General features: G+C 44.2%; 1 pseudogene across 1 annotated transcript; it reads left to right on the top strand.

Moving 5' to 3' along the window:
- The first annotated feature begins 18,609 nt into the window (after window positions 1–18,609).
- Window positions 18,610–23,089, top strand: LOC120688297 (annotated as a pseudogene). The gene is made up of 5 exons (XR_005681026.1): window positions 18,610–19,270; window positions 19,346–19,623; window positions 20,255–20,531; window positions 20,616–20,861; window positions 22,551–23,089. The product of XR_005681026.1 is annotated as a phospho-2-dehydro-3-deoxyheptonate aldolase 1, chloroplastic-like (transcript).
- Window positions 23,090–24,515: the final 1,426 nt, after the last annotated feature.

Raw genomic sequence — 24,515 nt, 5'->3', positions numbered from 1 at the left:
GTTGTGTGGTAGGTGAGTTCTCCTGCAACTTCTAGTAAAACAAAACAGCAAAGGGTAAGGAAATGCTCAACCTCAGAAGGCACGCACACTCGTCATCAGCCTGACTTGGATTTGGGTAGGTGAAGTTTGGAAATCAATTGCTTGGTGGTGGCGTTGCAAGTTAAGCAAAGCAGACAACGTTTTGATCTCCACTCTTCTTTGCCGGGACACGTATGCATACCAGGTCTCATTCAAAATTGGAGGGATAACAAGTTAAGGAATTTGTACGATTGAATTACTATAAAAAAATAGTCATAATCTACGCGACTACGCATGTGTTCCGCCATTATATTAAAAGGTGGTTTTCCATTTTATGAGAATTAAAAGTATTTAAATTTAAACTAAAATATTCATAAGTAATTTATTTTATATAAAAAATGAAATGGGTATCAAAACTTCTCTAAAAATGTAACCTTTTGATACTTGTTGGTTATTCGGATCCAAATTTTTTATGGTCATAATATTTGGTTGCTTGTATTTATGACCACTATTTTTGAATAACTAAGACTCAAATTGAGCAATAATAGATAAGTTACATTTTTAGAAAAAAATTGGTACTAGTTTCATATTTTTATGATTTAAAATAAATTAGTTTCAATTTTTAAGATCCAATTAGAATTTTTTTTAAATGTAAAACCACCCAAGGGTCAAATTTGCCCTGTTTCGACAGTTGGATGACCTCTGTTATCCGGTTTTATAGTTGAATGTTGAAATTCGGATTTTTGCAATAGTTCGAGGGTGTAAATTGAAATTTTTCCTATATTAAAAGGTACATTATTTGTGTGAATCCAAACAGCACACCTAGCATCAAACCTTCTCGTTGCAGAACCACCTTCAAAACCACCTAAAGGGCCAAATTTGTCTGATTTCAATAGTTGGATGGCCTCCACCTTCAAAACCACCTAAAGGGCCAAATTTGCCTGATTTCAATAGTTGGATGGCTTCTGTTATCCGGTTTCGTAGTTGAAGGTTGAAACTCGGATTCTTATGATAGTTTGACGGTGTAAACCGGACTTTTTTCCTTTTCTTTAACCATAGTCAACTTTCGAATCCAAATACCATAGCGATTGTGTGAGAAATCATCTCGGTGTACGTTTCTTTTTTCCAGATCATCAGCAATAAGATTGATGGCCTATTCATTAGGGATGGCAACAGGGTGGGTTCGGATCGGATATCCGTGGGTTTCGGGTCTAGCGGGTTTGGATTCGGGGATGATTCCTCACCCCACAGTTTTCAGGTTCGGATTTAGTTTTTCACCCGTTGATACCCAATGGATAACTGTTTCGAATAAAAACTCTTATTTTATAGTATACTTAATAATAACTTTGTTTATTTAAACTATTAAATTTATTCTAAATTAACTTAGAAAATTATTTACTATTTATTGCCTCTTGTTTATATGTGTGAATGTTACATATAACATGTATATGTTTATAGGAAGTACTTATTGCTCTTACTATAGTCATATAAAACGAGTTTCGGGTATCAGTGGGTTCGGTTTTGGGATGGATTTTCACCCGAAACGGTGTTTGGTTCGGGTTCGGGTTTTAAGTTCAGGTTTCGGTTTTGGGTGCCCAGACACTCCATCCGATTCGAATCCGACCCGTTGCCATCCTTACCATCCATCAGTAGAGCTGCTTCAACTGAAGGTAGCGTACTTGCATGTCCTATAAGTACAAATATAGCATGTAGTACTCGATCATATAAAATCTGTAAAATGAAACATCCACTGTTCAATAGCTATGCGCCTTCATTTTTTGATTTGCATGCTTACCCTTGACGGTTATTTTAGTCTTGCTTCCAGATCAAATGGCTAAACAAACAATTAAACAAGCTTAAGCCCTTTGTTGAAGAGGTATGGTAACTTGGTTGGTTCCTTCAGAAAACTTCATTTTTAATGTCACGAGTAGTGAAGACTAGACCTTGTTTTGGACAATCTTCTCCTAAAAATTTAAGATACGAAATAATAGTATGGTTTGTATACCTATTGATGAGAAAAAAAATGAAATTAAAAAACTCAATTGATCCTCTTTTTGACACGTGACCATGTTTGGATATTCATACTCGCATTTTATTGCACTGTGTTTTTATTGAACCACATCTATGGTCATAGTTAACAAATAATACTTTCCTCACACTCCATGACAGTCATCAATTATGAGGTAATGTTTGTCCAATTGCAAACAGCAAATGCATCTCCATGAAATTTAAAGAAAATAAATTACTATATTTGTAACACCCCCGTGTTAATCGTGATGCTAATCATGTGCTTAACCCGCTAATTATGGACTTAAGCTCATTGTTAGCATTAATCGAGTTCGCGTGGTAAACATCGTTTCAGCCGAGTTCGAGCGCGTTTTTCTCCATGATCCGAGCTTCATATCAAGTTGTGCCTAAAAACAAAGTTGTCGATCATCTTGTCCTCTACAATTTCTATTTTGGCCAAAATTCGAATGCCATTATGAAATTTTGAAATTTAGACGGTCAAAATTGGCTCAAAACCCTTGACCGTGGTCACTGTGCTCCACTGCTGTTGCTTGAGCGGCGGCGTGCAGAGCCGGCGACGCCACGCGTCCCCGTGCCGGCGAGGACCAGCGCCGCTTAAGCTCTCCACTACCGTGCACTGGCCGATTTCGTTTTTGCCTCCCCTTTCCCCTCCCTCAGCCGCGCAGAGCACGCAAGCCGAGCCGAGCCCGAGCGGAGCTCGTCGCCGGCGCCGATTCCGGCCACCCCTCGCCGCCGTGTCTCGATTCCCCGCGCCCCGAGTCGCCCGACCTCACTCCGCACCTCCTCTGCCCCTTTCCCCAAGCCGACCGACCCCTCTTCCCGGCCAAATCGGCCTTGCACCGCCGCGTCCGCCCCCGCCGCTTCCCCGGAGCTCCGCCCCCTCCGTCGAGCCCCTCTTCTGGCATTCTTCCGTCTAATCCGAGAGCACGGTGAGCTCCACCGTAGCACCCTCAACATACTCGACCCCTTTCCCTCCGCTTCCGGCGCCGCCGAAGGCCGGAGCACCGCCGTGTCGCCGTGGCTGCCCTGCGCCGCCGCGAACACCGCAGCGGGCCACCCCTGCGCGAGCTCGCGGAGCGCCACCGCGCGCCCCAGGGCCGCTTGGGCCCCCTGGTCGCGGGCGTGCCCCGCCCCTTCGCCGCCCTGCGCCGCGCCGGCCGGAACGGCCGCGCGCCGCCGCTGACCTGCCCTGGCTGCCCTGGCTGCGGGCGGGCCAGGCCATGCCGCCGGCAAGCCGTGGGCCGGCGGGGGCAAGCCACGCCGCCGCCGCGCCAGCCATGGCTGGCCGCGCGCGCGTGCGTGAGCTGAAAACAGGGGAGGGCTGGGAGCTGGGCTCCCAATGACATGTGGGGCCCGGCTGTCAGCCCTATTTAGGTTTTGATTTTCAAAAATCATTATTTCGGCTGAAATTTCATAAATGCATAACAATTCACAGAAAAATGTGAAAAATACAAACTAAATTTTGTTAGGAAAAATAGTCATGCATGTGAAATGTCACTTTTGCCCCTGCTAGAAATTTGGTTGTGTTTAAGCTAGTTTATTTAATACCGGTTGTTCCGTTGCTCTAAAAATTATGAAATTTATGCAGTAGCTTACTCTTTATGTGTGTAGTTCACTGAAAAAAGTTTAGGAGCATAGCCTATGTGCATGTTTGTAGATCTAATATTGCTTGATTTTCATTCTAGGGCTAAAATAAATGTTTCAGCCATCAATAAATGTTGGTAAATTTTTGTTGCATATTCTTTCGATATCTTGTCTTGCTGGTAATTTTTGGGTGGCTCGTTTAGGGCTGCAAGCTATGTTTTTGCATTTATTTTGTTCCTAGCTGCGGGCATTCTTTTTAGTGGCTGCTAAATAAAGTATTTTCTGCGGTGTATCTTTTTAATAAAGGCTTGGTTTTAGTTTAATCTTGTGTTCTTTTTTTCGAATCAAAATAGGCTGCACTTGAAAATAATTTGATTCTATTTGCTTGGCAATAAATAAAATCTCTAGTTGGTTTTGCTTACCCAGTTTTATCTTCTTTTACTCGCTTTGCGTTGCATCATGAGAACTTATATCATTTCATGCACCGTTTTGACTTTTGCATGGCATATTTTTGATACGTTTAGACACCACGAACAAAGCCGTCTACGAGTTGGTCGCTGAGCCGATCCAGGAGCCGCAAGCAGGAGAGCAGTAGGAGGACGTCATTGAGCACGCTCCCGAAGAAGCCGCTAACCCCGCTGACCTGCAAGGCAAACCCCAGAGCAATACCCTTATTTTAATTACTCCATGTTATATTTAAAGTATTGTGCATTTACGTTCAAGGAATTGATTGGAACCATAGATGCATAATCTTGGATACCCAGTGTCTTTACTAGTTCAGTTATCGCTAGCACTGCTATGCTTAAGTAAACTCAGTAGAAGACGGGTGATTTCCTGTCACCCGCGAGATATAGGGTTGTTACTTTAGATAGTTATATGAGAAATAATGCTATGAGAATGGAATTGGAGACCGGGCGGAGGGAAAGTTGGACATGACCATGGAATAAAGGAAAGTTGAGTCTCCGCCTGTGTCGATTGAGGACCGTACCGTTGCTGGCCGTGCTGACCAAGTTTGAACAGTACTAACCACATGCGGAAGTAGGAGGTAGTAGAAACCAGTAAGCTCAGTACCATATGTGCACCGGTAGGCGGACTTGATACTGTCTTCACCAGTGGAGCTAGTATACAAACTCATGGCTGACCCTTCGTTGGTATCGGTGGGGCTAGCAGTCCCGGGTCGCAGGGCAGTTCGGCTGTTCGGTGTGCATATGTGAAGGGTTGCCACGTAGGGTCCGACGGGGCCTATATGTGACGTGTGTGTTAGGTCCACCTTGCAAGGTTAAATCGGATCGATTCGCAGTGACTCGCGGTTATGAGAACCTTGGTCACTTCGTCGTATCGTAGTAAAGAAGTAGAATGAGGCTGAAATGGAATAATGGAGTTGTATGTTACTAAAGATTAATGTGATCAACCATGTATGCTCTAGAGAACTAGGCAAACCTAAGTTATAGCTGTCAACTCAATTGGCGCTAAAATATTGAAAGTAAGGATCCAATATTAGCAGCTTTTCAGCAAAATAACTCCAGAGCCAAACAGCTTTGCATGTCTAGATAATGGGCTAAGTACTCCCATGGACGGGTAAGTCTTGCTGAGTATTAGAATACTCAGGTTTGTTGTAATATATTTTAGCAGGATGCATTCTGGAGGACTTCGAGGAGATCTGCGCCTCATGGATCGGTCAATCACTTCCTCTGGGTGGGTCGGTCGAGTGGGTCCCGTCTTCTTCGTGAAGTTCGGACAGGTGAGCCTCATATCAGTGGGCAAGATGTGAAGCTCATCTTCTGTCGTCAATGTTATCTATCATATTGGTTTTTTTGAAGCTTGTTTTAAACTCTAAATTACTTTCCGCTGCATTTGAACTATGTGGTTTGAATTGTAAAACTGGCTTGTAAACACTTATTGTAGATTAAGTTGGTACTTCTGTTATAAACTCGGGTTGTAAATGGCTTTGAACGCTTTTATCGCCGGTAATCATCTGTGCTCGTCTTTTGGCGAGAGTTCCTGTGTAATTGATCCTGGTTACAGCAGGCGGTTTGAGTGTACTAGTTGAGTGCAGTAATTCTGGTTTGAGTTTAAGTGTTAATTATTGCACTTGATTGGTATTATTTGGATTGTTCTGTGACAGCTGGTATCATTGCTAATTGCACTCGAAAAGTTGACGCTAGATGCGCTAAGGAATAGAGTAGATAGTTCGTATGCCCTAATTATGTTATATAAGTTAGGTGGCATCTAAGTGTCTATTTTATTCCAGCACTTCCAGCATTTACTTCTCGTTAAACCTTACTTTTATGCACAACTACTATTCTGTAACGACGCACCTACGCTGAGGTAAGTAAGGTGAGTATTCTGATAGTCCTTAGAATAGCCCACGTGTTTCATACGTGCGCGGGTCCCGTATGTTGAGCATACGAGGAGGTGATAAGGCTCAATTCAAACGAGCCTGTCGCTCTCTGCCGCCTGATATGGAGTGCGGATTTCTTACCGCGTGATTGTGATCACGACCATCTCGTAAGGCAATGTTACGAGGTGAAGACTCGTTATGCAGTTGGTCATAACCGTGTACCTTGGGACACGTGTACCCTTGGGTGTCCCGTAAGGTGATTTGTACGGGAGGTGAATACGTTGCTTCGGTAATGTATGTTGCGCTGCCCATTCAGTGTTGAACGTTTGGGTGCCATCTCTATAGTGGATGGTAATGTATGTGTGAATATGTGGGAAAACTGCATATGCATTACCCGTGTGGCGTTGGACACATGGGGGCCATTCGTGTGTGCTGGCACGAAGGGTCCAGAAATGGATATTTCTCTCTCTCTCTCTCTTGTTGTCTTGGTTTGTCTGCAGGAACACTAACTACATAAGCAAATTATGAATCCTTGATCATAGGAACGACTAGTATATATAGGGAGAGTACGTAATTGTGCCACTAGTCGTCTTCGTATACCATAATTGGTAATTGTTTGGGTGAGAACGATAGAATGTGCATGCATCTTGCATATTCGAGTTGGTTGGTCGCTTCGTAGTTAATAACTATGCAACCTTAAGACTGCAACGTTATAGCTAGCCGAGTTACCAACCTGCTGTTCAACCCGATTAGATGCGGTTTCAACTGAAGCAAACCATTTTGTTCTCTTGGTGAACCATATCGCGAAGGGAACGATTCATGCTGTGTGTTCATATTAATTATGGACATTCTTTATTTGCATGGATTAGTCCCGATAGCGGAATGGCTAATCAAGGGATGGTGCTTTTGCAGATGGGCAATAACAATGCTGCTAACCGTGGAAATGGGGGTCAAGGAGCACAGCCACCACCGTCTGCACAGCCACCACCGTCTCCCTCCTTGGCTCAGGCTATTGCGGCTCTTATCGCCGACCGCAATGAGCAGACCGAATTGTTGAGGCAACTGGTGCAAAGCAATGCTGGCAGAGGCCGACAAGCACCACCAGCAGAAACTGACTACGTCGGTTTTCTTGCCACCCAACCACCTCTGTTCCACAGGGCCGATGATCCCCTTGAGGCAGATGCTTGGATTCGCACCATGGAGGACAAGTTTGGCATTCTTAATTGCACAGAAGTGGACAAGAATACCTTTGCAGCGCAACAGCTGAGAGGCCTAGCAAAGATATGGTGGACCAATCATTTAGCTATGCAACCAATAGAGAGACAGATTCCCTGGTCAGAATTTAGAGAGATTTTTAGGGCACATTATATTCTAGAAGGTTTCATAAAAGTGAAAGTGGAGGAGTTTCTAAATCTAAAACAAGAGAACAAGTCGGTGATGGAATATGCCAACATTTTCAATCATCTTGCACAACATTCTGCACATCACGCAGATACTGATGAAAAGAAGCAAGATTGTTTCAAAAAAGGGTTAAATACCAAGTTACTCATGTGTTTAGCAGTGAGAACATTTACTAGCTACAGTGACTTGGTCAGCAAAGCTATCCTCCAAGAAGATGTGATGCTGAAGCACGAAAAGGTGAAAAAGAGGAAGAAATCACCTATTGGGTCTTCTGGGAATGTTGTGCAACGCCTACGCCTGGTGTCCACTAGCTTTTCCCAAACTCAATATCAACTACAACAGGGGATGCCTGAACTTGTGGCTCCTCCACAGTTGGAGCAAAAGAAACCCATATTTCAGCATGTTTTTCGCTCCCACCCTGATCCGTGTAAGCATCACCTAGCCGAGGGTTGCCATCACTCGGAGAATATCTGTTACACTCCACCCAAGCTGAGAAAAGACTCTAGCAATACAAATAAGAAAAAGAAGGTGCCTTATATTAAGGATGGTTGTGTGAGTTACACCACTTGTGAGGACGTGCCAGAAGGGGAACACGTGATGGCGGATATATTTTCCCTTAATGATCATCCAATTAGGGTTCTATTCGACTCTGGTGCTTCGCATACATTTCTTAGTAAGGCTTGTGCAGATAGACACGGAATTGAAAATTGATTGCATGAACACTTCATATAAAATTCAATCCCCAGGTGGTCAAATAATCACAAACCAAATGGCAAGAAAGGTACCAATCAACTTGTCTGGGAGAATCTTTCCGACCAATCTTATCATTCTCCCACATCAAGGGATTGATATCATATTGGGTATGAATTGGATGAAGGCACATGGAGTTGTGTTGGATACTCAGGCGCATGATGTTCATATCAATTCAAGTGCACATGGTTCTACGGTGTTACCTTTGACCAAGTACAAAGCACACAATCCAGCCATAAATAAATTGGAGGATAAAAGCTTAGAGAAGATACCTGTAGTGTGCAATTATTCAGATGTCTTTCTAGAGGATTTACCTGGATTGCCACCTGATCGGGACGTTGAGTTTGTTATTGAACTTCAACCAGGTACAGCACCTATCTCTAGAAGGCCATATCGGATGCCACCAAATGAATTGGCAGAACTGAAGGTACAATTACAAGACCTATTGAATAAGGGTTTCATCCGTCCAAGCTCATCACCTTGGGGATGCCCAGCTTTATTTGTGAAAAAGAAAGACCAAAGTTTGAGGTTATGTGTTGATTACCGGACTCTAAATGCGGTTACCATCAAGAATAAATACCCATTGCCTCGCATTGACATTCTCTTTGATCAGTTAGCTAGAGCTAAAGTATTTTCTAAGATAGATCTTCAATCCGGTTATCATCAAATAAAGATCAGACCTCAGGACATTCCAAAGACTGCTTTCTCCACTCGCTATGGTTTATTTGAGTACCTAGTCATGTCTTTTGGATTGACTAATGCTCCAGCTTATTTCATGTATCTTATGAATTCGGTTTTAATGCCTGAGTTGGACAAGTTTATTGTGGTATTCATTGATGACATCCTGATATACTCCAAGAATGAAGAAGAGCACGCCAAGCACCTTCATATTGTTCTTCAACGTCTACGAAAGCACAAGATGTATGCAAAATTCAGGAAATGTGAGTTTTGGCTTAAAGAAGTTCCTTTCTTAGGCCATGTCATATCTGCAAAGGGTATTTCAGTTGATCTAGGAAAAGTTCAAGATGTGTTGGATTGGGAGGCTCCAATATCAGTTAAGGAAATCTGCAGCTTTCTAGGATTAGCTGGGTATTATCGTCGATTCATCCCAGAGTTTTCAAAAATTGCTAAGCCAGTGACCGAGCTACTCAAGAAAGGTGTCAAATTTCATTAGAATGACAAATGTGAAGAGGCTTTTCATACTCTGAAAAAGTTTTTAACTTCTGCACCTATCCTGGCTCAACCCGATACATCAAAACCATTTGACATATACTGTGATGCTTCTGGTACTGGTATTGGTTGTGTCTTGATGTAGGAGAATCGAGTGATTGCATATGCGTCTAGGTCACTCAAACGCCACGAGGAAAACTACCCAACTTATGATTTGGAATTAGTTGCTGTAGTTCATGCTCTGAAGATATGGCGGCATTATCTCTTGGGTAGTCCTTGTCGCATCTACACTGACCACAAGAGTCTCAAGTATCTTTTTACTCAAGCTGATTTGAACATGCGTCAAAGGCGATGGCTGGAACTGATCAAGGATTATGAACTTGAAGTGCATTATCATCCTGGTAAAGCGAATGTAGTTGCAGATGCGCTAAGTCGCAAAATTCACTGTCATTGCATCTCAGCTATACCATTAAGCGGGTCTCTTTGCTTTGAAATGGAAAAGCTGAACTTGAGCATTGTACCACATGGCACATTGGCCCATCTAGAACTCACTCCTACTCTTCGTGATCTAATCATCGTAGCACAAAAGAAAGATAAAGGAAATTCAGAGAAGATTATCGGAAGGAGATTCGAAAGTAAGTTGTTTCCACCAAGATAGTGAGAATGTGTTATGGTTTAAGAACCGATTAGTGGTGCCTAAGGATTTTGCGCTCAGAAAGCAAATTCTTGATGAAGCTCATACTTCTCGACTATCAATTCATCCTGGTAGCAACAAAATGTATCAAGACCTGAAACAACAGTTTTGGTGGACTCGGATGAAAAGAGAGATTGTCAAATATGTGTCAGAATGTGACATCTGTCGTAGGGTCAAAGCTAGTCATCTCAGGCTAGCTGGAACGTTGCAACCCTTGAGTATTCCTGAATGGAAATGGGAAGACATCAGCATGGATTTCATTGTCAGTTTACCCCGAACTCAAAAGGGTTATGATTCGATCTGGGTCATTGTAGACTGTCTTACCAAATCTGCACATTTTCTCCCAGTTAAGACAAAATACTTGACCAAACAATATGCCGAGTTGTATATGGATCGCATCCTATGTTTACATGGTGTGCCAAAGACTATCATATCAGATCGAGGGACCCAGTTTGTTGCTCGCTTTTGGAAACAATTGCATACTTGTTTAGGAACTCGATTGATCCGCAGCTCAGCCTATCACCCTCAAACATATGGCCAAACGGAGAGAATCAATCAGATTTTAGAAGATATGCTCCGCGCATGTGTCTTAGCCTATCCACAGAAATGGGATCAATGTTTGCCATTAGCGGAATTTTCTTATAACAATAGCTATCAAGAAAGCATCAAAATGGCACCATTCGAAGCTTTATACAGTCGTCGATGCCGTACTCCTCTGAATTGGTCCGAAGTTGGAGAGAGGACTATTTTTGGACCTGACATGGTTAAAGAAGCAGAAGAACAAGTTCATCTTATTCAAGAAAACTTGAAGATTGCACAGTCCCGTTATAAGAGTTATGCGGATAAGCGGCGTGGCCCACTTGTTTTTGAAGTCGATGACCACGTCTATCTGAAAGTCTCACCTTGGAAAGGCGTGCAAATATTTGGAGTAAAAAGGAAAGTTAGCTCCCCGCTACATTGGTCCATATCCAATTGTCGAAAGATGCGGTCATGTGGCTTACTGATTGGATCTTCCAGCAAATCTTTCTGCAATTCATAACATTTTCCATGTATCACAAATCAAAAAGTGCCTTAGAGTTCCGACTGAAGCCATTGAAAGCGACTCAATACAGCTAGAATCTGATCTTACGTATCCTGAACGTCCAATCAAGATACTTGATCGCAAGGATCGAGTTACTCGTCGCACAACCAACCGATTCTACAAAGTTCAATGGAGTAATCCCTCCGAAGATGAAGCTAGTTGGGAGCAAGAGGAATTTCTTAAAGCCAAGTATCCTGATTTCCTAAACACTCATCAAGGTACTTCACACTTGAATCATCTGGCTTTATACTTTACATCGTGCGTGAATCTCGGGACGAGATTTCTTTAAGGGGGAGGGCTGTAACACCCCAGTGTTAATCATGATGCTAATCATGTGCTTAACCCGCTAATTATGGACTTAAGCTCATCATTAGCATTAATCGAGTTCGCGTGGTAAACATCGTTTCAGCCGAGTTCGAGCGCGTTTTTCTCCATGATCCGAGCTTCATATCAAGTTGTGCCTAAAAACAAAGTTGTCGATCATCTTGTCCTCTACAATTTCCATTTTGGCCGAAATTCGAGTGCCATTATGAAATTTTGAAATTTAGACGGTCAAAATCGGCTCAAAACCCTTGACCGTAGTCACTGTGCTCCACTGCTGTTGCTTGAGCGGCGGCGTGCAGAGCCGGCGACGCCACGCGTCGCCGTGCCGGCGAGAACGAGCGCCGCTTAAGCTCTCCACTACTGTGCACTGGCCGATTTTGTTTTTGCCTCCCCTTTCCCCTCCCTCGGCCGCGCAGAGCACACGAGGCGAGCCGAGCCCAAGCGGAGCTCGTCGCCGGCGCCGATTCCGGCCACCCCTCGCCACCGTGTCTCGATTCCCCGCGCCCCGAGTCGCCCGACCTCACCACGCACCTCCTCCGCCCCTTCCCCGAGCCGACTGACCCCTCTTCCCGGCCAAATCGGCCTTGCACCACCGCGTCCGCCACCGCCGCTTCCCTGGAGCTCCACCCCCTTCGTTGAGCCCCCTCTTCCGGCCTTCTTCCGTCTAATCCGAGAGCACGGTGAGCTCCCCCGCAGCACCCTCAACCTACTCGACCCGTTTCCCTCCGCTTCCGGTGCCACCGCAGGCCGGAGCACCGCCGTGTCACCGCGGCTGCCCTGCGCCGCCGCGCGCGCCGCTGCGGGCCACCCCTGCGCGAGCTCGCGGAGCACCACCGCGCGCCCCAGGGCCCCCTGGTCGTGGGCGGGCCAAGCCACGCCGCCGGCAAGCCGTGGGCCGGCGGGGGCAAGCCGCGCCAGCCATGGCTGGCCGCGCGCGCGCGTGAGCTGAAAACATGGGAGGGCGGGAGCGGGGCTCCCACTGACATGTGGGGCCCGGATGTCAGCCCTATTTTGGTTTTGATTTTCAAAAATCATTATTTCGGCTGAAATTTCATAAATGCATAACAATTCACAGAAAAATTTGAAAAATGCAAACTAAATTTTGTTAGGTTTCTTAAATCAAGGTCTTCGGAGGAAAAATAGTCATACATGTGAAATGTCACTTTTGCCCCTGCTAAAAATTTGGTTGAGTTTAAGCTAGTTTATCTAATACCGGTTGTTCCGTTGCTCTACAAATTATGAAATTTATGCAGTAGCTTACTCTTTATGTGTGTAGTTCACTGAAAAATTTTAAGGAGCATAGCCTATGTGCATGTTTGTAGATCTAATATTGCTTGATTTTCATTCTAGGGCTAAAATAAATGTTTCAGCCATCAATAAATGTTGGTAAATTTTTGTTGCATATTCTTTCGATATCTTGTCTTGCTGGTAATTTTTGGGTGGCTCGTTTAGGGCTGCAAGCTATGTTTTTGCATTTATTTTGTCCCTATCTGCGGGCATTCTTTTTAGTGGCTGCTAAATAAAGTATTTTATGTGGTGTATCTTTTTAATAAAGGCTTGGTTTTAGTTTAATCTTGTGTTCTTTTTTTCGAATCAAAATAGGCTGCACTTGAAAATAATTTGATTCTATTTACTTGGCAATAAATAAAATCTCTAGTTGGTTTTGCTTACCCAGTTTTATCTTCTTTTACTCGCTTTGCGTTGCATCATGAGAACTTATATCATTTCATGCACCGTTTTGACTTTTGCATGGCATATTTTTGATACATTTAGATGCCACGAACGAAGCCGTCTACGAGTTGGTCGCTGGACCGATCCAGGAGCCGCAAGCAGGAGAGCAGTAGGAGGACGCCATTGAGCACGCTCCCGAAGAAGCCGCTAACCCCGCTGACCTGCAAGGCAAGCCCCGGAGCATGACCCTTATTTTAATTACTCCATGTTATATTTAAAATATTGTGCATTTACGTTCAAGAAATTGATTGGAACCATAGATGCATAATCTTGGATACCCAGTGTCTTTACTAGTTCAGTTATCGCTAGTACTGCTATGCTTAAGTAAACTCGGTAGAAGACGGGTGATTTCCTGTCACCCGCGAGATATAGGGTTGTTACTTCAGACAGTTATATGAGAAATAATGCTATGAGAATGGAATTGGAGACCGGGAGGAGGGAAAGTTGGACAGGACCATGGAATAAAAGAAAGTTGAGTCTCCGCCTGTGTCGATTGAGGATCGTACCGTTGCTGGCAGTGCTGACCAAGTTTGAACAGTTCTAACCACATGCCGGAAGTAGGAGGTAGTCGAAACCGGTAAGCTCAGTACCATATGTGCACCGGTAGGAGGACTTGATACTGTCTTCACCAGTGGAGCTAGTATACAAACTCATGGCTGACCCTTCGTTTGTATCGGTGGGGCTAGCAGTCCCGGGTCGCAGGGCAGTTCGGCTGTTCGGTGTGCATATGTGAAGGGTTGCCACGTAGGGTCCGACGGGGCCTATATGTGACGTGTGTGTTAGGTCCACCTTGCAAGGCTAAATCGGATCGATTCGCCGTGACTCGCGGTTATGAGAACCTTGGTCACTTCGTCGCATCGTAGTAAAGAAGTAGAATGAGGCTGGAATGGAAAAATGGAGTTGTATGTTACTAAAGATTAATGTGATCAACCATGTATGCTCTAGAGAACTAGGCAAACCTAAGTTATAGCGGTCAACTCAATTGGCGCTAAAATATTGAAAGTAAGGATCCAATATTAGCAGCTTTTCAGCAAAAAACTCCAGAGCCAAACAGCTTTGCATGTCTTGATAATGGGCTAAGTATACCCATGGACGGGTAAGTCTTGCTGAGTATTAGAATACTCAGGTTTGTTATAATATATTTTAGCAGGATGCGTTCCGGAGGACTTCGAGGAGATCTGCGCCTTGTGGATCGGTCAATCACTTCCTCCGGGTGGGTCGGTCGAGTGGGTCTCGTCTTCTCCGTGAAGTTCGGGCAGGTGAGCCTCACATCAGTGGGCAAGATGTGAAGCTCATCTTCTGTCGTCAACGTTATCTATCGTATTGTTTTTTTAAGCTTGTTTTAAACTCTAAATTACATTCCGCTGCATTTGAACTCTGAGGTTTGAATTGTAAAACTGGCTTGTAAACACTTACTGTAGATTAAGTTGGTACTTCTTTTATAAACTCGGGTTGTAAATGGCTTTGAACGCTTTTATCGCCGGTAATCATCTGTGCTCGTCTTTTGGCGAGAGTTCCTGTGTAATCGATCCTGGTTACAGCAGGTGGTCTAAGTGTACTGGTTGAGTGTAGTAATTCTGGTTTGAGTTTAAGTGTTAATTATTGCACTTGATTGGTATTATTTGGACTGTTCTGTGACAATATTTTATACACATTTATAGCACATGCTATATAACTTTATGTGTATGTCTAGCTGCATTGTTACATTGACAAATGCCAGTATAAAAATTGTAATCCAAGTAGTGGCTTGTCATTGACAAGGGACAATTGTGGACCAACAAAGCTTAAGAGCAGCATATTCCATGCATATACCAAGTCGCCATGCAACCATATCCATTTTTATCCGTGGAACACTCCTAGTCCACGATCCACTTACACTAAAATTAGTACATATCCCACAACAGCGAAGGTATATCCTATCCATTTTTATCAACAGAACACTACCAGTCATAATCAATTACTACTAAACATAGCACGTTGCTAAAAACCCTGGAAGCATAGCGGAATCTATTCCACCGAGTTCGGCTCCCACCCTATCCATTATCCATTTGTACCGACAGAATACTATCAATCCTGTTTCATTGCTACTAAAATTAGCGTATGGGTAGAAACTTTGGAGGCCTAGGAAGTGGGGAATATCTCATCCTAGAATTTCCGTGTTTGTTATAGGACGTTGTCGATATTTACTATAAAAAGTGATTTAGGACTCATAATAGAAACTTTGGAGATGTAGGAAGCGGGGAATATACCATCCAAGAATTTCTCATGGTCGTCTTTGTTATAGGATGGTGTCGACATTTACTATAAAAAGTGATTTACCACTTCTAATAGAAACTTTGGAGGCGTAGGAAGCGGGGAATATCCCATTCAAGAATTTCATCAAGGTCGACTTTGTTACAGGATGGTGTTAGTGATTTACTACTCATAATCAGTGTTTAAAATAGCGGGCTATGTCATTTAACGTTTGGTGTTTATAGAGGCTAAGAAAGACTATAGCGGGCTATATCCTAGCTAATCCATTTAGCGGTTCTATAAATACCATGTGTTGAGAAATCGGCGCCCCTAACTTTGACACCGACTTCCGAGAAGTTGTATATAAGTAGTTTGATATCACTTCTTCTGTGGACCCTATGTCCACAGTACACCAAGAAGATATTCACGTAAACACTAATATGAGAGACCAATTCTATATGGAAACTCAACTCTTTATTCAACATAACTTAGTACAACACATGACTCTTGCACTCTTACCATACCATGACACTACTTGGCAACTTTACCATTTTCTACTTGAGACCTTATATGCCATGGTATTGCAAGAGGGGAGGGGAGTACCCATATTTATAAAACTCCATGGCTCATATGGTTTTTCCATGTGTCCATCCTCTGCAGACTTCTTTACAAATATCTAACTCTAGAATTGTCTTCATAATTATCTAACTATACAAATATATAATTTCTAGAGTATTCCATATTTCACCAAGAATCATGGTGACCATGATTCATGCATACTCTCTAGCCTTCTAGGAGCTTCTCACAATTATGCATTTTCTACCTCAACATCATGCATAAATCTCTGAGTAATTTTGCATATAAACATGAAATCAAAAAGATTTCATGTACTGAAACTCGTCTTGGACTTCATTCCCTCGTCACATCGTTGACGAAATACTAAATTTTGTAAATGACTAAGTTCAATATTAAACTAAAAATAAATAAAAATTAATTATATGATTTAGCTGGCTAAATAACACTTAATTTAGCGGCTATAGCGGGAAATAGCCCGCTATTAGCGGATTTAGCCTTTTAGAGCTGAGAGACGGATGTCCTACCTTTCTACTCTCTCAAAAGCTATAACAGGCTATGGCTATAACCGGTTATTTAGAACCTTTGTCCTAAACTTCTAATAGTAATCTTTAGTGTCCTTACAAAAAAATAGTGTAACCTTTACTCCTTTTAACGCCAGACCGTCTCTTATTTGTGTGCACGCACCACCGGCTGATGTTTGTTCTACAGTGTCCATGGAAGCAAAGTAATACCCATGCCAATATGAGCTCAACAAAATCGATTCTAATTCTATTAGGAAAACGTCACAAGCTGCTTATAAAAAAAAGAAAACAAAGAAAACGAGAGCATGAAAAGACCAACTTTTGGCTACAGCACTTTTGCATCATATCATGCGATTGTACGCTTGCTTCCTGGCCACATAAATTTTCTCTCGACGGATCTGAGGCTTTCTCCAACCATTCCCCCATCCAACTCCCCCAAACGTACTATTTACTATATTTTACTACCTCACTCCAAAAGATTCCTCCTCCTATAACTCCTTCTCTCCAACCATTCCCCTCATATCTATTCCCCCTATATACTATCACTCATTAACTAACTATTTATTTAACATTTTTTAATTTAAAAAAATCATACAATATTTGTACTGTCATAATACGCATTATCATCGTGTTACGGGGCTCAAACGAGATTAATATCGCGAAGAAACGGTGTGATTAGAGATATAGGGGGAGTTGAAACTCACCCTATATATGGGGGGAGTTTCAACTCCCCCTGTATATAGGGGGAGCTGTGGGGGGAGCCGTTGGAGGGCTCGCTCCCCCCAAAGCCCCCCATACGTAGGGTGGGGGGAGGGATACGGGGTGCCGTTGGAGAACGCCTGATCTCACGGGGCCACGCCATATAGTGGGGCCATTGGCATAGTCTTGACACGCTGGCCCCACCTGCAGTGAGCACCCTCTCTGCTCTCGTGCGACGACACTTTGCAGTGGTCCAACATAGCACGCTCGTGAGCGAGGTTGGTGTTCGTCCAGTCATGCCATCTATCATAGAGGTGTGGTTACAGCAGTTACTCGTCCCGTCACCTTGTGATGGCTCCCGGCTCGGTTTGCACGGCCGAGCCGGCTTACCGTGCGACTCGATCGAGTCCTGTGCTTGTAGAATTCTCCATTAGTGCTAGTAGCCTAGTAGTGTGTAGCGCTAGTGATTAGATAATGGTGGCCATTGTTTAGTGATTAGGGAGATTCCCGTAAGGCCATTGTCTTGTCTAAAAGTTTAGAAGACTTCTCGTCTCTTGTTGCTCACCAACTACGGCAGGCAAATTAAAAGAAGACAAAGCTGCTCCGGGTGCATGAACGGATGCAGCAGCTGCTCCTGCGTTATATATTTTTTTCTCGAGATAGATTTCTTAATTTCAGTTGTATTATGCGCTAATGTCCACGATAAAAACCATAGGGACGACTATGGTTAATTATTGACGTCCACGGTAAAACCAGGTCGACAAGTAAGATTAATCAATGAGGAACCATAGTCCTGTCATTAGGATACGATTAAAGATGCTATGATAATGACATTGCTAACACGCAAATTGACAGATAATACCAAAGTGACACGGGAATTTTCGAGAACCTTTAATGTACCAGCAGATTCAGGGGAGAAAATCCTCGATCGTGCTCTCTAGACTGGACATACTGATGCAAGTGTCCAGTGCTCAAACCAGGAATCATTAGCATACACACCCCACAAGTCTGCTGGCGGGTTAACATCACCCGTATCGTATAGTCCATTTTCCCCCCCTATCAATCAACCACCACAGCAGCACCACTAATCCCCCCACTAATCACCAACTCGGGCCAGCTCGCAGCGAATCATCATCAGCTCGCCTGAGTGAAGCCGAATCAGATCGGCAAAGCGCCCGCCGCCACCAACTCGCGACACGACGCGGCCCCACCGGTCACCTAACCTTGCGGGTCTGGTTACAAGTGGAGCAAGCTGCAAGCCGCGAGCAGCCAGCACCAGCCCAAACAAAAGAAAACAATTTTTTGAAAACAAAATCTCCTCTCCTCCTTCGCCCACGGGTCGCTTCGTCCAACAACCGCGCGCGCCACCACCTCCTCCCCCGCGGCCTCGCTCTCACCTACCCTCGCCCCGGCCGCGGCTCCGGCCGCGTATAAGTAGCCCCCGCCCGGCTCCCCTCCGACGCAGGAGACACCGCGCCCGCCACACGCACGCATCGCCCTCTCCTCCACTACCCAAAACTCCTCGCTTCCGATTAGATTGTCCGATCCTAACCGCCCGCATTCTGTTAGCAATGGCGCTCGCCACCAATGCCGCCGCCGCGGCAGCTGCCATGTCCGGCGCGGCCGCGTCGCAGCCCCGTCCACACGCACCAGCGTTCCTCCCGCTGAGGCGCCGCTGCGCCGTCCGTGCCGTGCACGCCGCGGAGCCGTCCAAGGGCCACGGCGTCCCGGCGGCCGCAAAGACCTCGTCGCCCACGGTCGCGCCCGAGAAGGAGGCGGCCCCGGCTCCGTCCCCGGCCGCGAAGGCGCTCCCGAAGTGGTCGGTGGACAGCTGGAGGGCGAAGAAGGCGCTGCAGCTGCCGGAGTACCCGAACCCGGCGAAGCTCGAGACCGTGCTCAAGACGATCGAGGCCTTCCCGCCGATCGTGTTCGCCGGGGAGGCGCGCCACCTGGAGGAGCGCCTCGCCGACGCCGCCATGGGCCGCGCCTTCCTCCTCCAGGGCGGCGACTGCGCCGAGAGCTTCAAGGAGTTCAACAGCGACAACATCCGTGACACCTTCCGCGTCATCCTCCAGATGTCCGCCGTCCTCATGTTCGGCGCCCAAATGCCGGTCATCAAGGTTACCTACCATTGCCATCGCATCACCATCTGCATCTCAATTCAGGCAGAAGAAAAAATCTGATTACGCCTTCAGGTTGGTAGGACGGCCGGGCAGTTCGCCAAGCCGAGGTCGGAGCCGTTCGAGGTCAGGGATGGAGTGAAGCTGCCCAGCTACCGGGGCGACAACATCAACGGCGAGGCGTTCGACGAGAAGAGCCGCGTCCCCGACCCCCAGAGGATGATCCGGGCGTACACCCAATCCGCCGCCACGCTCAACCTGCTCCGCGCGCTGGCCACCGGAGGGTACGCCGCCATGCAGCGCGTCACCCAGTGGAACCTCGATTTCACCGAGCACAGCGAGCAGGGCGACAGGTGAGAACATCTCCCGTGCACTGACGAATCGATTTCCTCGACATTTCTGGTGACATTTATCGGCGGCCGTGAATTAGCGCTAGATTTCTGTTGTGAAAAACGTGGAGCAGAGTCACTGTCGAGTTAAAACTGTCTGCTTTAATTATCAGCAGCAACCCCCGCGTATATCTTCCTATCATGATAGAGCGTAAGATTTTGATTTGAAAAAGATAGAAAAGGTACTGCCGCAGGAACTTGTGTTGGGAGTATCCAAATCTGTTCAAATTTTTAGATGCTGGAGTATAAATGAATCTTCTGAAGTAGACATGGTAATTGTCGTGGTCGCATCGATGGAATTGTACCCTGCAACCTGTTTGATGGTTTGTCCACACCCTTCATCAGTCTCCCACACTTCTCTTTCATTAACCTTTTCAAATTGTTTTCCCTTTTCCGAGGTTAATTCATGGACCACAAAAACTTTCATACGTACTATGGTACTGCAATTTGTATCTTGAATTTGACGCCCCACCAAGAATAATAGCTAGCTGTTCAATAATATTAAAATGTTATGCAAATATAATAGTCATAACATTTTGGTCAATTGTGATGTTGCCTAATGACCTACTAACCATGTATTGTCGATATGCTGTAGGTACCGTGAATTGGCACATCGGGTTGATGAAGCACTCGGCTTCATGTCTGCAGCTGGGCTAACAGCGGACCACCCGTTGATGAAGACAACTGAGTTCTGGACCTCACACGAGTGCCTTCTCCTACCCTATGAACAGGCTCTAACCCGTCAGGACTCCACCTCTGGTCTTTTCTATGATTGCTCTGCCCACATGCTCTGGGTTGGTGAGCGCACTCGCCAACTTGACGGTGCGCATGTTGAGTTCCTCAGGGGTATTGCCAACCCTCTTGGCATCAAGGTGCGTCAAAACCAACTTCTTCATCACAAACTGATGAAAATATACTATACATGTTCTCAAATGGGAAAAAAATATGGATTTCAGGTGAGTGACAAAATGAACCCTAGTGATTTGGTGAAGCTGATCGAGATCTTGAATCCATCAAACAAGCCTGGGAGAATTACCGTCATTACAAGGATGGGGGCGGAGAACATGAGGGTCAAGTTGCCTCATCTTATCCGTGCTGTCCGCCAGGCTGGACTAATTGTCACCTGGATCACTGATCCCATGCATGGGAACACGATCAAGGCTCCTTGCGGCCTAAAGACTCGTCCCTTCGACTCCATTTTGGTATGTTCCACTTTTCTACCAGTTGTGTTCATTTTACGCTTTTCACCAATAGGATGTGACCTGATCAATTTGCTTGGCCTGAAACAAGCCCCGAATTTCTTGCACAATCCTCTAGTACATGTGATTTTCTTAAAATTTATCATCTGATATAATCTACACCATCAGGACAAAGTTTTCTTTTTTTAAGAAAAAAAAAGAACCATAGTTTGGGCATATGCTCATCTGTGCATACATGCTTAGAAGCAATTTGGAGTGTAATTTTAAGGGAACAATGCAATGAGCAAACTAGCCAATGAACCGACAAAGTTTCAAACTGGCACGGTCCTGTACCACTTGCTTATTCCAATCCATGTGAATCATGGTGGGAGTTGCTGTTGCAACTAAGTCGTTTAACTAGTTGGTGCCTACCTTCCGCATTTCAATTTTTTTAGTAATATACATGGTAGGAAAGTTGGCTGAATGTTGTCACGTTGTATGCTCTCCGAAAAAATCTAGACTCGCCTCCCACTCCCCACCCCACATATGGTTATATAATGATGTGATAGGTATTGAACTACCTTGACAGAGATCCATCAAAGGTTTCATGATTGTGTTGGTCCTTATTAATTCAATACATTGCAATAGAAACCTTATTGTAGTCGCTATTCTAAGTGGTCACAAGATAGCACATGCTATATTTTCAAGTTAAATAATATGATTATTCTTTTTGATATAACACGGGAGGTGCAAGCCCCTACTGATTATATTAAAAATATAAAAATAATATGATTATTGATGCAAGTGGTTCTTCTGAACTCAATTGTTGATGTGCAAACTAATTGGTTTGAAACTTTGAATAATAGAGGTTAGGCGGTCTTGTAATTAAAACACTCTTAGGTGTGGTAACTACTGTAATGTAACTATAGTTATTAAATAGGCAAGATGTTTATGTAAGTAGCTCAAGTCCAAGAGTAGAGGATGGTGACAACACAAACATCTATCAGCTAAATTGTTTAGTTCAAATGATGTATATAGTCTCTAAGAAAGTACCTGTAATCTTTCCATAAAGCTAGAACTGATTGTTAATTATCACATATAAGATATATTGATAGTTCCAGTAGAGGGGCTGTTCAATTCGCTGTAATAGGGCATAGCTGGACCGCTTTCGGCTGGGCTGGACTGCTTTCAGCCAGCCAGCCGTTCGGCAGCCCACCCAAGCACAGTGCCGCCGCCTGCGAATCAGCCGAGTTGTATTGGCTAGATACTGGTACACTGGTTGGCTGGCTAGCTGGCTCGGCAGCCTCAGCCCAGCCCAGCGACATTTGTCTAGCCGAACAGGCCAAGAGTTGACAAATAATTACGATAATCCTTTATCTTGTAAAGATAACTAATATTTAATCAGAAAAACTACAAAATCCTAGCTACTATCATATTAAAAAAAGTATTTCTGCCTATGTTCAACTACAGAAGTTAATAAAAAATATTTTCAATGTTAATTGATTAAGCTATATTCTTAATGATGGCTACATAATAAATAATTCAAGATAGTTAGATATGATGAGCTATCTGCCCTATTCTTGTTATTTGATTGAAGTGATCCATAGGGATCATTTGATATCATAAGTTAGAAATAATTTATTTTGTTATAACATATTTTTCAATCTTTTACATCTATGTGAAAATACTAATCATAAACTTTCATTGTAACAGGCTGAGGTACGAGCCTTTTTCGATGTGCACGAACAAGAGGGAAGTCACCCAGGAGGCGTCCACCTTGAGATGACTGGGCAAAATGTAACTGAATGCATCGGTGGATCACGCACAGTAACCTTTGATGACCTGAGCGACCGCTACCACACTCATTGTGATCCAAGGTTGAACGCGTCCCAGTCTCTTGAGCTCTCATTCATCATCGCTGAGAGGCTGAGGAATAGGAGGATCCGGTCATCATCTATGCTCAACAAACATCTTACCTTTGTCACCTTTTAGTTTCTGAATGGGTAGAAAAGGCCAGTAAGAGAAATGTGTGTATTCCATTTGTTGGAGGTTGCTCTTGGGTTGAACTGTATGCCTATGAGCTATCCACGCTCCGAGGTGGATTTGTTTGAATTTTTTATCTTTTGCATGATTAAACACTGTGTAATGGTACATATGACTGCACTCGCCGACACTAAGTTTTCTATTTATATTATACCATGTATAAGAGAATAATCATGCAATATAGCTGAGTTGGCTTTGTGAATAAGTTACTGGCACTTCAACTCGCATTCAGTTCTCCATTTGATATATCCTTTATAGAGTTTCACATGCAATTCAATAAGGGTGAGCCAAGCACATTCCAAGTAGAATAGAGTATAGTAGGAATTTTGTAAAATGGTACAAGGGAACAACTTGTATTTGGACTTGGAGGATATTCTTTTGTGATGGAAGAATAACTGGAGAAAGAAAAACAAGGCTAGATTTGAGATCATGCTCATTTCCGAAGAAAGAGCTTGGATGAAGCAATCTGCAGGTCTATCATGGCTGCTAGTGGGGAGACGTTAAATAAAATTGGGCCAAATGTTCTCTTTTTTTTTTTGGACAGAGCGAGTCTCCGCCGTCCCATGGAAGGGGTAGAAAGACATAATCAACAAAATGTTGTTGATTGGTGATCTTTACACTAAACAGTGAGCTGGGATACGGTTGAGTTATGGTATCTTGACTTTACTTTCAAAGACCACAGAAGCTGTAGGGATCCAGTGACGAGTACTGATATGCAATATGCATGGTTCCTTATGTAAATTAATACCAAGATCATGGAAAATAGGGTGGGCCATGGTAACTCATAAGGTTGTGGCCAGATTTCCTAGTCCATTTATCAAGAAACGCAAAAAGGGACATTACATATATTTTTCTTTGTACTTCATGATTCAAATCTTTAGTAGTATGAGGGTTTTTTTTTTTGCGGGTGTATGAGGGGGATTGACTGTGCACATTGCGGATGTGAAAAGGGAAGCATTCAGGCTTCATAGATCACATTTATTTTTGAACAATATCAGGCCTCACCTATGAATTTTGTTACACGAAAGCAATTGTGGCATAAATACAATGAGTCAACCTGGTATACCAGGTGGAGATTACATTGGTCTCAAGCAAGAAGCGAGACAAAGGGAGAACTAGATGAGAGAAGCTAACTTCTTGTAACAACATTATTTCCAGAAGTCCATGTCCTTGATCGTTTTAGGAATGATACTTTTCAGAGTGGAGTTCACCTTCTCGAAGATCAAAGGGTTCAGAGCTTTCCAAACATGCCACAGAATCAGCAACATAGCGTATGTGACCTATCAGAGAGTTGCTAAGTGAGTTGCTAAGCCTCATGGATCACTCACTCATGAACTTGTTTTTCACTCTACTAGTCTCGATTAATTCTCAAAATATTTAGGTTACATGATATTTCAGGTAGCTAGGATAAAATTTGAGCCACGGGTTGTTGTCGTTCCGCCGGAGGCAGTTGGTTACCCGTTCAGTTCCAGACTAACGACGGTTCCCAAGGAAGAAAGAAGCACCGCTGGTACTGCGCGACCCACTTGGGTCCCGGAGATGCTTGCGGTTGGGCTTCAGCGGATGCCTAGCCTAACTGGGTGACAACCCATTCTATCTTCAATTGTACACTGAGTATACACTGTTTCAGACATT

This window comes from Panicum virgatum, chromosome 9N (assembly GCF_016808335.1).
Source record: "Panicum virgatum strain AP13 chromosome 9N, P.virgatum_v5, whole genome shotgun sequence".
Lineage (NCBI taxonomy): Eukaryota > Viridiplantae > Streptophyta > Magnoliopsida > Poales > Poaceae > Panicum > Panicum virgatum.
The sequence above is the reverse complement of the archived record's forward strand: the minus strand, read 5'-3'. Positions and strand labels throughout refer to the sequence as shown.